This window comes from Nycticebus coucang, chromosome 15 (genome assembly GCF_027406575.1).
Source record: "Nycticebus coucang isolate mNycCou1 chromosome 15, mNycCou1.pri, whole genome shotgun sequence".
NCBI lineage: Eukaryota > Metazoa > Chordata > Mammalia > Primates > Lorisidae > Nycticebus > Nycticebus coucang.
The window spans coordinates 89177433-89193402 of record NC_069794.1 but is presented as its reverse complement, the minus strand read 5'-3'; the positions used below and the strand labels follow the sequence as shown (position 1 = coordinate 89193402).

The 15970-nt window shown below is 36.3% G+C and overlaps 1 non-coding gene across 1 annotated transcript; it reads left to right on the top strand.

Annotated features, from left to right (window-relative positions):
* The first annotated feature begins 15406 nt into the window (after positions 1 to 15406).
* On the top strand, positions 15407 to 15511 carry LOC128567063 (U6 spliceosomal RNA). The gene has a single exon (XR_008374737.1). It is a non-coding gene; the product is annotated as a U6 spliceosomal RNA (small nuclear RNA).
* The last annotated feature ends 459 nt before the right edge of the window (positions 15512 to 15970 follow it).

The window sequence follows — 15970 nt, the reverse complement described above, 5'->3', positions numbered from 1 at the left end:
TGCAAGCCTTGTCCTCATATAGATGGGGCTTCGGGCAGTACTCCTGGGCAATGGAAGCTGAATACACCAGAGCCCTCCAGCAGCTGGAGCAGAGTATTGTTTGAGGAAGCTTGTGAGAGGGAGAAAGAACCACTATTTGGGCCAGCAAATTCACGGTCTGGCTCTTCACCCTTATTGGAACTCTGATGGGTTGATATGCCTCCTGTGGGCAAAGATGAACTTTTATCCATCACACCCTCCTCCCACCATTGCCTTCACTAGCCCTCCAGGAAATGCTGCCTCCAAGTCTAGAGCTTCCTCTTTCAGGCTCTGAGTTACCTGAGAGTGGGCAACTGTCCTTAACTCAATGGCATGAGGATAGAAAATAAGTAGGAAAGGGAACAAACTGCCTTCTGGGGTCCTCTGGATGAAGTGAGGCTGGGGAACATAGTTCCTGACCCCCACAGCCATCTAACCCCAAGGTTTGGCTCACCCCACCCACCTTGCAGAAAGTCAGCAAATAGAGGAAATCTACTGTCTCAGATGCTCACTCCTTAATGAAAGTTTTATTTTTAACTCAGAGAGGGGGTTATTCATGAACTATTATCCATATTTAATAGGCTATCAACTGTTATCTAGGATTGAACTCTTAATGTATTATCTCATCAATTAATGACTGCACTTGTTTGCTCCTCATCATAATGTGCATGTAGACAAATCAGCAGTCTGGCCTCTTTGAAATCCCTTTAAATTTTATATATGGGAGGAACCATCAAGAATACACATACATTGTTAAGAGAATGGAGTGCCATTTGCAACAATTATACTATTTAAGCCCAATCTAGGAAAAACTGGGATTTGAATTATTGCTTATTGTGGAATATACGTTTGAGGAATATTAGTTTAATAAAGAAGGACACATTTGGCTGTGTTGGACCTGCAATTCACAGGTCATTTTGAGATGATTTTTCTAACAGTACAAGATATCTTTATGTGTTGAAAAGAATTCAAACTTACCCTTCTACAAATGTTCGAACTAGAAAGTCCATGAAAAAAAAATATATAGCAATACCTACAGACCCAAAATGACACTCCATAGGGTAAAGATGAGAGCCATATACAGAAAGATAAGCAGAACTCCAAATACTTTACAATAAGTAAAGAAATAAAGAGTGAGAATAAAGATAAAGGATTTTTTGCCTGTATGGTTAGACTATATTTAGGCCAATGATCAGATACCAAAATGTCATTTAGCATTAAACTGCACAGTGGCAAGAAAAAACTGTATGTGCCTTAGAATCACAGAAAAATTCTTTAGTTTTTACCAACGGAAGAAGCAGTTGTTAGCAAATCAAAGTCCCGCCAAACCACTTCCAAATATGTTGTCAGACTCTACTGTTTATAGTAGACACATCAGTCTAACACTCCAAGATAGAACAGGAAATTTGAATTAAAATTTCATATGCCTATTTGTAAACCCTTCTTAAGATTTGGAAATTTCAGGAGTTTATACCATTTTCTCATAATAAAGAAAACCTCATTAATCTGGATAATTCTTAAGAATTTAGTAATAAGAAACAATTGAAAGCCTGACTAACATAAGCCCTTTAAAAACCACTTTGACCTCTAAGATCTTTTCATCAGTGGGATTTTCAACAAATATGCGACCAAATTCGTGGGTGCTACCAACCCCAGTCATGGACACATGAGAAGGGACTCCAGTGCCTTAAATACTTACTTATTGGACTCTAAAGTGCCTCCTGAGCCATTCTCTTACACAGTCTAAACACATTCCTCATAAATTGCTTATGCTCTTTGCATAATCTGTAAAGATGAATCAGTCTTCAAAGTACTTTTTTATAATTGCAACTGAGGCTTTGGCATCCATAACTTGGCAATTATGGCACCGGCCATATACACAGGGGCTGGCGGGTTCTAACCCAGCCTGGGCCTGCTAAACAATAACAACTACAAGGAAAAAATAGCCAGGCATTGTGCAGATGCCTGTAGTCCCATCTACTTGGGAGGCTGAGGCAAGAGAAAAAAATCACTTAAGCCCGTGAGTTTGAGGTTCCTGTGAGCTGTGATGCCACAGCACTCTACTGAGGGTAACATAGTGAGACTCCTGTCTCAAAAAAAGAAAACAAAAATATTTGCTGGTGTAAATTTATCTTGACTTCCACAGAAAGCAAGGCAAATGTTAAAAAAAAAGAAAAGAAAAATATAATTGCAACTGAAATTAAAATATTATAAATTCAAAAGAAAAAATTTATTCTGTAAATGTAATGTAAACATGTAAAAATGTAAATGTAATATAAACATTTACTCTGTAAATCTGTATCATAGTATGAAATCTTACTCTGATGTAGAGAAGAAGCTTGAGTAAAATGTTCCTAGAATTAAGGAGTGAGTAATTCCAGGTGAATAAGTTATTTAAGAAGATACTTATAGAATTTGAACACGCATGCTGCATTAGTTTTGCTTTAACGGGCAGAAAAAAACATATTAATATGTGACTATTAGTCTTAGGCAAATGCTGTTTCTTTGCAAATCTTAAAGCCCTGCTTAAAACAAAATTCCAAGATAAATGAGATTACCTTAAATGGGGCACATGGGCCATTTGGCAACATATTTGCAGTGGAAATGCTTTTTGCTTTATTGTTTTCAAATCCTGTCTCACTAATGATACTGAAGTTAAATGTTCTATGTGTTTAATATATGTCCTTTTCTAGAATTTCACATACCCAAATGCATTAGATGACACAGTTAACTACATGATTTTCTTCATATTCTCACTGAAAAAAGAAGTAAAAATAAAATTCATCACGGATTTCCTTTAACACACATTAGGAATCGGTAACACAAAGGTCTTTGTCAATTAATTGCAACAAAAAATTCTCCAAAAGTATATTTAAAAATGCTTTTCATGAATAACTAAAATTTTTGCTTTTCTATCTAGAATATATGTGAATAAAATACTAAATTTTAGATGATTTTCAAAGTTCATATTACTCTGCCATTATATTTCATACATATGTTATTTTACTTGTCTTATGAGTTTGTAATAATACAACACCCAGTAAATAGACATCATACCTAGAATTATCACCACCTTATGTTTGAATCACCTACAGTTTGTTTGAATCACTTACAATTTAAAGAGTTTTAGACTTAACTTGCTGAGTTTCAAGTGAAGTTCAGATGCCAAAGCCAAGATCAGTTCCAGCTCTAACTCCAAATCCAAGATTATCACCCTGGGCTGAAACACCAACATTTCTTAGAGGAACTACTGAAAATGCCTCCTAGATCCATGCAATGAGGTTTTGTAATTTAAATACGAAATAGAACAAAAGTAAACTGATTTTATTTTGTTTGGAGTAGGGGAAGAGGAAAGAAATGGTTCCCTTTCTCCATCTGTCTAAATTTTGTCTTATCCCTGGGCAGCTAGCTCTGTTACAGAACTGTACAGCTAATATTCAAACAATTTAAGTAAGTAGCAGAATGAACTATTCATTGATGATCCACGTTGAAAAAAGTTCTAGAAAATGGAAATTCAGGATCACTTGAAGAACTGTTTGTATTCACTAATTTCCTCTTTGGTAGCACTCTCACTCTCTCCAACATTGGCAAAGCTGAAGAATGGTTATGGAACTGGGCAAGAGAGAGGCAGAAGAAAAATCTCCTGACTGGGGCAGCGCCTGTGGCTCAAAGGGTTGGGCGCTGACCCCATATACCGGAGGTAGTGGGTTCAAGCCCGGCCCCGGCCAAAAAAAAACTGAAAAAAAAAAAAAAAAAGAAACATTTGGGCGGCGCCTGAGGCTCAGTGGGTAGGGCGCCGGTCCCATATGCCAGAGGTGGCGGGTTCAAACCCAGCCCCGGCCAAATTAAAAAAAAAAAAAAAAAAAAATCTCCTGACTATTTCTGCAGTTCAGATGCAAGTGATTTTAAGAATGCATTGTTTCATTATAATCAATCCATGGTAAAATGCTTTCAGAACAGTGCAACAGGAATTACTTCAGATAAGAATACTCAGAAACAAATCAACATTAATAAATTCCTAATAAACATGAAGAGGCCTTTAGTTAGCTAATATTTTCACCTTTTCTTCGAGTTTCATGTGCACATAGCAAAATCTACAAAACTGCGAATCAGAGGATATCCCTGGAAAATGAGAAAGGACCAGTATTTAAGGGTAAGTAGCATTCTGAATTCATCTGTTAAGAAAGAAACTTTAAATAAAATTTCTATTATAGACCTTTTTCAAATTTTCAAGCTAGTAGAACATTTACTTCTGAAAAGATGGAAATTTTTTTCAACTTAGTATTTGTCTGAAAATTCAACTGAAGTAAAATACTGTGTACCTACTCTCCTATACATTCTGATATTTTTCCATAGTTTTCTTTTTTCCTTTTTGCCTCAACATAAGCTCTGATGTCCCAAAGATATCCATCAAAGGCTCCCTACTTGTAAACTTCCAACTGACTTACTCGTCTGACTTGTCACAGCCAGCATCTTCATTCCCATCAAGTTTGGTGTGTTCTTCTGATGTACTTTAACCACAAACAAATGCAAAAATATATCATTAGATGTTTGCTACTTGAAACAGTGATGTGACCAATTTACTTAAATAGCAAGAATTCCCTGAATCTAAAGAAAACAAGATACATACTTGGCTCCCTGGAAGATCTATCTTTTTAGAGAGAATTGTAGAATCATTGACCAGAAAACTCTTTCCTCATAGATACTTTCAACAATGAATTTGCATATTTCGCTCTTCTTCTTAATCTCTGCTTCTGTGTGTATGTGTATTTGTGGGTATAATGTAAAAGGATATATAAAAACTATATAAAGGATACATATTAAGGCATCTCTCAAAGATATTGTAAGTTCAATTCCAGAGCACTGTGATGAAGTACATATTGCCTTAAGAGAGTCACACAAAATTTTCTGTTTACCTGTGCATACAAAAGTTATATTTAAACAATATAGCAGTTTATTAAGAGTACAATAGGATTGTAAGGGAATAATGTATATACTTTAATTTAAAGAACTTTAGAGGTTGGGCACAGTGTCTCATGCCTATAATCCTAGCACTCTGGGAGGCCAAGACAGATGTATAGCTTGAGCTCAGGAGTTTGACACCAGTCTGAGAAAGAGTGAGATCCTCTCTCTACTAAAAATAGAAAAACTATCTTGATGTGGTAGCACACCCTTTCAGTTCCAGCTACCCAGGGAGGCTGAGGCAAGAGGATTGCTTGAGCCCAGGAGTTTGAGGTTGCTGTGACTCTAGCACTCTAGCCTGCGGCAACAGAGTGAGACTCTGTCTTAAAAAAAAAAAAAAAAAAGTATTGCTAAAAAATACTAAGAATGTTTTTCTTTATACCATAATTCAAAAGACAAAGAATATTACACATAGAAGCTTACTATGACAAGACATTAGAAATGGCTAGCAAAATTCTGTATCTCAATGCCCCTAATAGTGACCATCCTAAATCTCAATCTCTTTATAAGTTGTGTGGGTATGAATGCAGGTATGTGTGGGTATACAGAAGACATACGCATGTAGTAATTGATTTATATCTTATCTTACACTGGTGACTCCACTCAAGCCCTCTTATTTTAATTTACAAGAGAGATACTAAAAGGTCAAGAAGTTACACAATGAGACATCATATGACTTCCTGTTTTAGTCCAAATTGGTTATTCTTCAACTTATATATTGACCCTTAAATATTTCACATGTAAGCCAGGCATTTGGAATCTACTATGTCATATTCCCTAGAAATGATGCTTCAAAATATGTTTATTCTAAGTATTTTATACCTCTCCAGAAAGTTAATGACTCAAGATTTAAAACTGTTTCTTAATAATGAATCTGAACCAATGTATGAAAGGTTTTTATGGTGAAATTTATTTTAAATCTAACTTCATTTCATAGGAACCCATAACTCTTTTCCATCCATTTTTTGTTTCTTAAGTCTCTCTACCATCTCTTTCCTTTTTCCCACCATGGCTGTCTTTTCTATCTCCCAGATAGGGTCAAGTAGCTATAAGCCTAAGTGAGTGCTCTCTCCAATATAATGTTGCTTTTGGGTTTGGGGCAACAGTTTCTGTGGTGGCAGAGATCTGGCCACACGTGAGACACATCTAGGCTCTATTAACTATGTTAAATTTTAATGAATACTCACTTACACTCTGTCTCCTGAATACTCACTTACACTCTGTCTCCTGCTACCTTCTCCTTGCTTCAAATAGGATTATCTCCTCCCCTCACACATCTAGTAAAGTAGTGGTTCTCAACCTTCCTAATGCCACAACCCTTTAATACAGTTCCTCATGTTGTGGTGACCCCCAACCATAAAATTATTTTCATACACCTGTATTTGTGCAGGGCATATGTGATGGTTTTAGGTGACCCTTGTGAAAGGGTCATTTGGCCCCTAAAGGGGTCACAATCCACAGGTGGAGAACTGTAGTAAAGTCTCATACACAGGAATTCTGAAAATTTCCTAAGAATTTTGGTGATTACTTAGGGTGTCAAACACACGCTAAGATCCATAAAAGATAGAAAGGCAGTTATACATTCTACAGTGTGATGCCTGAGAAACAGGGTTAAGACACTGTGGATTGCCATGGACACTCTCAACAATGAACTTCTGAATCTCAATTCTTTTCTTTCTCTGTGTTTAAGTATATATGTGCACATATATGACTGTAAAGACATATATAAATAGTATATCGATATAGATGCCTATGTAATCTACTCAGATATTAGTATTGGTTTAATAATATCTCATATTTCTCTGACAGATTCACCATAGGGTGCTGGTGTGTACTCATGGGAGGCAGAGCTATAAGATTTAAGAATAAATATAGTCAGACAACATGTTACTTTCTAGAACTTTCAGCACTATGTTGAATAGTAGTGGTGATAGAGGACAACCTTGTCTTGTTCCAGTTCTAAGTGGAAAAGCTTTCAGTTTTACTCCATTTGTGCATTTGTCATAGATGGCTTCAATCAGATTAGCAAATGTGCAGCCTATGCCTACATTCTTCAGAGTTCTAATTAGAAAAGGATGTTGAATTTTATCAAGTGCTTTTTCTGCTTCTATTGAGAGCATCATTTGGTCTTTGTTTTCGCTTCTCTTGATATGGTGGATTATGTTTATGTTAAACCCACCTTATATCCCTGGGATGAAACCTAGGATGTAACACATTTTTAATGATAAGCTGTAACCTATTGGCTAGGATTTTATTGATAATTTTTGCATCTATATTCATTAGTGAAATTTGGCTGTAGTTCTCCTTTTTAGTTGGGTCTTTTCCTGGTTTTGGTATCAAGGTGATGTTTCCTTCAGAGAAACTGTTGGGGAAGATTCCTTCCTTCTCAATTTTTTGGAATAATTTCTACAGTATAAGTATAAGCTCTTCTTTGAAGGGGTGATAAATTCTGGTGTGAAGCCATTGGACCAGTGCATTTTTTTGTTGTTGTTGTCGGGAGTATTTTTGTTTTGTTTTGTTTTTGAAACAGAGTCTCACTATGCTGCCCTCAGTAGAGTGGCATGGTGTCATAGCTCACACTAACCTCAAACTCTTGGGCTTAGTATATCAATTAGGTGATTCTCTTGCCTAATCGATATTAGGCGATTCTCTTGCCTCAGCCTCCCAAGTGTCATAGCTCACAGTAACCTCAAACTCTTGGGCTTAGTATATCGATTAGGCGATTCTCTTGCCTAATCGATGTTAGGCGATTCTCTTGCCTCAGCCTCCCAAATAGCTGGGACTACAGGGGCCTGCCACAATGCCTGGCTATTTTTTTCTTGCAATTACCATTGTTGTTTAGCTGGCCCAGGCCGTGTTCAAGCCTGCCAGCCTTGGTGTATGTGGCAAACACCGTAACCACTGTGCTACGGGCGCCAAGCCAGTTGGGAGATTTTTTTATTGTTTCTTTGATCCCAGTGCTTGTAATTGGTCTGTTCGGGAAATCTATTTCTTCTTTATTTAATCTAGAGAGAGAGTGTGAATCCAGGCATTGATCTATTTCCTCCACATTGTCAAATTTCTGGGCATAGGGTCTCTTGTAGTACACAGATGATCTCTGTGTCTCTATGGCATCTATTATTATTTCCCCTTTATCATTTCTGATTGAGGTTATTAGAGATTTTACTTTTCTGTTTCTAGTTGATCTGGCCAAAGGTTTAGCAATTTTATTTATTTTTCAAAAAACAAATTTTTTTTTTTCCGAGATAGATTCTCACTATGTTGCCTTCAGTAGAGTGCCGTAGCATCACAGCTCACAGCAACCTCAAACTCTTGGGCTTACGCAGTTGTCTTGCCTCAGCCTCCCAGGAGCTGAGATTACAGATGCCTGCCACAACACCCAGCTATTTTCTGTTGCAGTTGTTATTGTTTTAGCTGGCCTGGGCTGGATTTGAACCTGCCAACCTTGGTGTATGTGGCTGGCACTGTAACCACTGTGCTATGGGTCCCGAGCCCAACTTTTTGTTCCATTATTTTTCTGAATGATTCTTTTGTTTTCAATTTCATTAACCTCTGATTTAATTTTGCCTATTCTTTTTCTGCTGTTTTTCGGATAAGGTCGTTCTTCTTTTTCCAACTTCATAAGATGGTTCATGAGTTTGTTGATGCATTCTTTTTTTTTTTCTCATATGCGGGCATTCCATGTGATAAATTTCCCTCTTAAGACTACCTGTGCTGTATCCCACAGGTTTTGTGTCTTCATTGTTATCATGCCAGAGGAATTTAATTATTTCCTCTCTTATGTCTTCCTGAACCCAACTATCATTAAACATAAGTTTATTTAGTATCCAAGACTTTGTGTGGGGATGAACATTTTTGTCAGAGTTGAGCTTCACCTTTATAGCCTTGTGGTCTGAGAAGAGACATGGTATAACTTCTATTCCTTTAATTTTGCTGAAGTTTGATTTGTGTCCTAGGATGTGATTTATTTTGGAATATATGCCAAGAACTGACAATAAAAAGTATATTCTTTTGCTTTAGTATGGTGTGTTCTGTATGTCTATTAATCCCATTTGTTCTAGCGTTACATTTAATTCCTTTGCATCCTTGTTTAGTTTCTGTTTAGAGGATCTTTCCAGTTCTGTCAGAGGTAGTTGAAGTCCCCAATTATTATGGTGTTATGGGATATCATATTTCTCAGACCCCTCAAGGTCTGTTTCATAAATCTGGGACCATTTAATTTAGTCCATAATTGTTTAAAATTGAGATGTCTTCTTGTTGTATTGTTCCCTTGACCTGTATGAAGTGTCCGTCTTTGTCTTTCTTAACTAAAGTTGCTTTGAATCTGCTTATATCTGAAAATAAGATTGCAACTCCTCCTTTCTTCTGATTTCTATTTACTTGAAATACTGTTTTCCATCCCTTAACCCTGAGTATTTGTCCTTCAGGGCTAGGTCTGTCTCCTGGAAACAGCATATGGATGGCGCGTGTCCTTTTTAATCCAATCAGCCAGCCTGTGCGTCTTCAGTGGGGAATTCAATCCATTGACATTTATTGAGAATATTAATAAGTGTGGTGGAATTCTATACGTCTTATTATGAGATAGTCTGTTGTGTAGTTTTATCCTTTGTGTCATTGTGGAAGCTAAGATCTGGCCTTTGGCTTCTAGGTGTTCACTTTGGTGGTGATCCATTGTGGTGGTCAGTATTGAGAATAGGTCTAAGTATTTCCTGTAGAGCTGGTCTTGTTGTGGCGAATTTCCTCAGTACTTATATATCCCCAGAAGATTTGATTTCTCCATCAATTTTCAAGTTAAGTTTAGCAGGATACAGGATTCTGGGCTGAAAATTATTTTGTTTAAGGATGTTGAAGATGGATGACCATGCTCTTCTGGTGTGGAAATTTTCATTTGAAAAGTCTCCTGTCATCCAAATGGCTCTGCCCCTGAAGGTCAGTTGGTGCTTACTCCTAGCTGCCTGAAGAATTTTCTCCTTCATCTTGACTTGGACAAGTTCATTACAATGTGTCTTGGAGGGACTCTGTTAGAGTTGAGATAACCCCAGCGTTTGATATCCATCTGAAAGGAGTGTGCCAGGATCTTTAGTAAGATGTGGGATGTTTTCATTTATGATAGTCTCCAGTAGGGCTTCAATGCCTTTGGGACAATCTTCTTCCCCTTCAGGTATTCCTGTTATCTGTATGTTTGAACATTTCATGGACTCCCATAGTTCTATAAGTGTCTGCTCTGATTTCTCTCCTTTTCTGACTCTGTGACTACCTGTGTTAACTCGAAGACTTTATCCTCTAACTCTGATGTTCTTTCTTCTCTGTGGTCTAATCTATTTTTGATACTTTCTACTGTATCTTTACATTCCCTGATTGCCCTTCATTTCCTTAAGCTCAGCCATGTCCTTTCTATATTCTACATATCTCTCATCTGACTTTTGGTTCTATCTTTCTATTTTCTCATCCATTCCCTTTATTGTCTAAAGCATCCATATTTTAAACTCTCTTTCTGTCAGATCCATTAATTCTTTATAGGAGAGTCTTATGTAAAAACTGCCTTGTGGTCCCTTGGAGGAGTTGCTCTATTTTGGTTTTACATGGTGCCTGAATTTTTCTGCTGGATCTTCCCCATGTGTGCTTTCTTCTTGTTCACCTCTTTGTGCACCTTTTTCCTTCTAAGTTCCTCCTTTGCTTCAAATGACCTTTTCTGGGAGTTTATGTGATGAAGAGGCCTCTTGGTGTGAGGCCAAAATGAGGAGAAAAGTAGGGAGTAGGCAGGGAGAAACAGGGGAAAAAGAAAAAAAGAATAAAAAGAAGGAAAGAGAAAGGGAAGGAGGAATAACAGAAGAAAAAAAAACCTTGGAGAACAGGAGGTCAGGAGGAGAGGCTGAGAATGATGGAAGATATGGTATTGGTCAGCACAGTGATAAAACTGCACTTGTAATTCAAGGGCTTTGAGAGGGCTGGTCTGGGAGAGTTCCTCAAAATCAGGAGGTCCTTACCAGCATATTGAAAGGCAAGGACCAATGATAGAAAAATTACTTATTCTCCTGGTGTGAAGGAAATAGCAGATAAAATATCTAAAGAGGAGATGGTAAGATGGTTAAAGATAAGTAAAATTAAGTATGTTATTTTGGACATCTACTTAAGGCAGAGTGTTCCTGTAGAAATCACATATGGCTCCACATTTTATAGCAACTTGAAAAAGCACAACAGCAAATGGCAAAGAATGGATTTAATGGAGTAGAGTAGGTGAGGAACAGTAGGGATTCCTTGGCTATTGCTCATGGGAGAGTAATTAGAAAGGTGAAGCTTAGATTTTCTAGGACTTCATATACTTCAATATAAAGAACAAGTCCATACTGCTCTCAGATTTCTTTTATTGGTACAAACATTTCTCTTTCCTTTTATATCTCGTTTCATTTTTTTTCTAGAGAAAACCTTTTTATTCTGAGAAAGGAAAATTGAAGTCTTGGTACTGAGTACTCAGGCTATCTGTTAATTTCTTGTAAGTTATTTTGAGAGGAGATTAAAAAGCTTGACTATTAACTTCTCTCTCTGCTGCTGCCATGTAGCCATGCAGTGAACTTCCATACATGAGTTAGTCATTATATAGTGAGGATAACTTTATATGTATTTGAAAATGTTTCATCTTTTCCTTCAGGGCTGTGATGGTCCCTCTGATTGTTAAAATGGTTAAAGGAGCATAGTGGCTATGGAGAATGTGAAACTGATTTATCATTCAGTTTAGATGGTCTTTATTTGGGGGCATTTTTTTCCTTCTAGGTTACATCTACCTAGATATTTATGTTGCTTGACATATTATTATTTACCTGGATGTGAGGGCTGTAAAACTTTCCTAAATTAATCATTGAAAGCTTAGGAAGTTTAAAACAAAGTACTATTATATATTGCTGCATAGCATATTTTTATAAGGGAAAAAAAGATGCTGGAAGTATTATAAATTTCATATTAAGTCATTACATTAAGTATTTGGATGTCAGGTATCAGATATTTATTATTCAGAAGGAAAGATATCTTGGAACAGATTAAATTTACTAATAGGTGGATATTTTATTAAGTTGTGAACTTATATGTATATGTTTATTAAAAACAAACTCCTGCTGTATCTAACTTATTTCATTTTATATGTTTATCTTCTCCTGACCTATTAAATTTTTAGAGAGCTACTACATTTATTGCCTCAGATTTGTTTATGTATTCCAAGAGTATTAGGTAAACATCTCTGTTGTTTGCTAAAAAACTAATTTTGTCCTCAGAACCTACATTTAAATTCTAATCATCATTTAGTTTCTTTTAGAGATATTATTTTCTCAGAGATCTTTGTTCATTTGGAGGACTCATGAATTATTAGTTTTAACTACCATATGAGTAGTAGACAGTAGTAAGGAACTTTTACTATCTATACTTTGAGAAAATTTAGTGTTTAGTCTTGGTGGAATGATTTCCATAGTACAAATATAGCATTTGTAGTACGCTTTCATTATTTTGTAGACATTTATACCTGGCAGTAATCTGGTTATACTTTTTCCTCACTTAATTTCATAATTTAAACTCCCAACTTTCCATGCACTTAGTTCTCTTCTTTTCTCTTTGTGTCTTTTTGTAAATATATATGTAGTCAAAGCATTCATCTTAAAAGTAATAAAATTTAAAAGTTAGAAGAATAGCCCTGAACACATATTCTTAGACTAACTTAGTACTTGACTGGAAGGAGTAGTCTACTGTTGGTTCTGGCATCTTGTGTAATAGAAATAAGGGGGTGATTTGTGAGAAAACGTTTCCATGGCTGATCTGAGAATTTAGTATGAAATTGAACCACGTCTTATTCAGTCATCAAGCTCTACAGCAAGAGGATATCCTTGCAGCATAAAGGACCAAAGCATAGACTTTGATCCTTAGTGGCCAGCCCTACTTGTTGCTTAGTATTTACAGCACCACCTAGTGCTCAGTGGTCACATTTCCCCTGGAATTGTATTTATTTATTTTTTAATTTTAATTTAATTTAATTTTTACTTATTTATTTATTTTTTATTAAATCATAGCTGTGTACATTAATGTAATCATGGGCAGCTTGCACTGGTTTTATATACAATTTGAAATATTTTCATCAAACTGGTTAACATAGCCTTCCTGGCATTTTCTTAGTTATTGTGTTAAGACATTTATAGTCTACATTTAGTAAGTTTTACATGTACCCTTGTAAGATGCACCACCGTAGGTGTGGTCCCACCAATTACCCTCCCTCCAACCATCCTCTCCCCTCCTGTCCCTCCTCCCCTCCCTCTTCCACTTCCCTCCCTTTCTCCTTTCCCCATATTCTTAGGTTATAGCTTTCATATGAAAGCTATAAATTAGTTTCATAGTAGAGCTGAGTACATTGGATACTTTTTCTTACATTTTTGAGATACTTCGCTAAGAAGAATATGTTCCAGCTCCATCCATGTAAACATGAAAGAGGTAAAGTCTCCATCTTTCTTTAAGGCTGCATAATATTCCATGGTGTACATATACCACAAATTATTAATCCATTCTTGGGTCAATGAGCATTGGGCTTCTTCCATGATTTAGCAATTATGAATTGGGCTGCAATAAACATTCTGGTACAAATATCTTTTTTATAATGTGATTTTTGGTCTTCTGGATATATACCTAGTAGAGGAATTGTAGGGTTGAATGGCAGGTCTATTTTTAGATCTCTAAGTATTCTCCAAACATCTTTCCAAAAGGAACGTATTAGTTTTCATTCCCACCGGCAGAGTGGAAGTGTTCCCTTTTCTCCACATCCACACCAACATCTCTGGTTTTGGGATTAATTTTAATTTTTATTTATTTATTTATTATCATTATTTTTTGGCCGGGGCTGGGTTTGAACCCGCCACCTCTGGCATATGGGGCCGGCGCCCTACTCCTTTGAGCCACAGGTGCCACCCCGATCTTCACTTTTTTTTTTTTTGAGACATAGTCCCACTGTGTTGCCCTCAGTAGAGTGCCGTGGCATCACAGCCCACAACAACCTCAAACTCTTGGGCTTAAGCAATTCTCTTGCCTTAGCCTCCCAAGTAGCTAGAACTACAGGTGCCTGCTACAATGCCCAACTATTTTTTGTTGCAGTTGTCATTATTAGAGAAAGCACAGAAGTGCTTCATTCTATACTATTTGTCACTATTTTGTTTTTACCTCCCTTTTTAGGTACATAACTTTTTGAAAAAGGAACCCTTTCCTGTACCTTCCTTCTGCTCACCACACACATGCCATTGAAGCAGTGACCTATCTATATATATTCTCTTTTACTGTGGCACAAGAACTGTTTTGTCGGATGTTATTGTTGTCATGTTGTTGTAGCTTTTCACAATGTTGAGGGATGCATCTATGACATCCTTTCTTGAATCTGTTTATACTTTTTAATTGACTATCTAAAACTATGTGAATGGAGTGGTTTAATGGCTCAGATGGAACACTAAATTGTCAACCATCCAAGAGTTTTCCTTAGGCAGATACTTTTTGTCCTAATGATTAGTCTGGTTGTACAAGTGAGACCAGAAGTTTCAACACATATTCTATTAGATTCTTCCAATAATGACCATTACATCAGGCTGGATAGGTTTTAGTTTGTTTTTCAATTTGAAACCTCATTTGTAGGAGGGGCCTCTACATTTGACCAAACTTCTGAGATGTATTTTTCATGTGTGTATGGGGAGGTATTGCTTTAATGTAATTAGAGATGATTAGAGCATTTATGAAGACAGTTAATTTTCTGAAAAATATAGTGAACATTTTGTGTAATCTTTCATGTGCAGTTCATGCAAGGTTTTCTGTAGATTTGAAGGAAATGGGAAAGCATGGGGAAAAGTGGGTAGCCTTATTCTGAATATGTTCTTAATGGTTTTAAAGCTGTGGTTGTGTTTTTAATTTTAGAGCATTGATAATGAGGAACATCTATAAGTTGTTAAACTACTGGCTAAAATGTTTGGAGCAAAGGATTCAGAATTGGCTTCTCAAGCAAACCATTTTGGCAGTGCTATCTGGGTAGGTATACGATTTGGGTTTCTTTTTCGAAAGTAAAATATGTTTATATCCACTTACTGTTCTTTAAACCGGAATTCACATTTAAGATGTTTTCTCTGAAATTATAAAAATGAAAGGTTTTTTATATATTAAAAGTTTTGAATGTTGGTAATGATTAACTGTATTTGCAATTGCCCTTGTTTCTTTTATCCTCAATGATTTTTAAAGATGGTACATTTTAAAAGCTACCTCACACAATATTACAACTGTGAAATTAAAATGTATTATTTGAAAGTAGTGATTAATTCCACCTGAAAATACCACTTATAGCTCCTCCATAAAACATTATGATGAGATTATTTGGAAATAGTAAAGGATAAGGGTATTCACAGAATGAATAAAGAAATGACTCGTGCTCACTTTAGCAACACATATAATAAAAGAGGAACAATAGAGAAGGTTAGCATGGCCCCTGTGCAAGGATGACATGCAAATTTGTGAAGCATTCCATATTTTTTGGTGGATTAAAATAAAAAAAGAAAGTAATGACTACATATGTTTCTCCTCTTAACCTTTCTTCTTTATTTCTCAGTTAAAGGAAAAGACTTGGGTTCTTTATGTGCTTTAAATGATGAACAAAATTCTTTAGATGGTTCTGGAATTTTGAGCGTGTTTGAGTACATCACTTGTCTCTGAGAGGGATTCATTTCTTTACCTTTTCTAAAGGGAACCCTGACCTTGAAAATATTAAAAACACTACAGATTCCTTTCCTGAAATCTGCTTTGATTCTGAGAATGAAGTATGAAAGATTGAGCACCTGGATTCAAAACACTCAGGAGATTATATGGGCCAGTGGGTTAAATTTTATAGCTTATATGGGGAGGGGTGTATTTCATAGAGCAAATGCTTTTTCTCTAATAGGAGACCTGTATGAGTAGTTTGGTGCTGATTTTGAAGATTTTTTTCTCCTCTTCT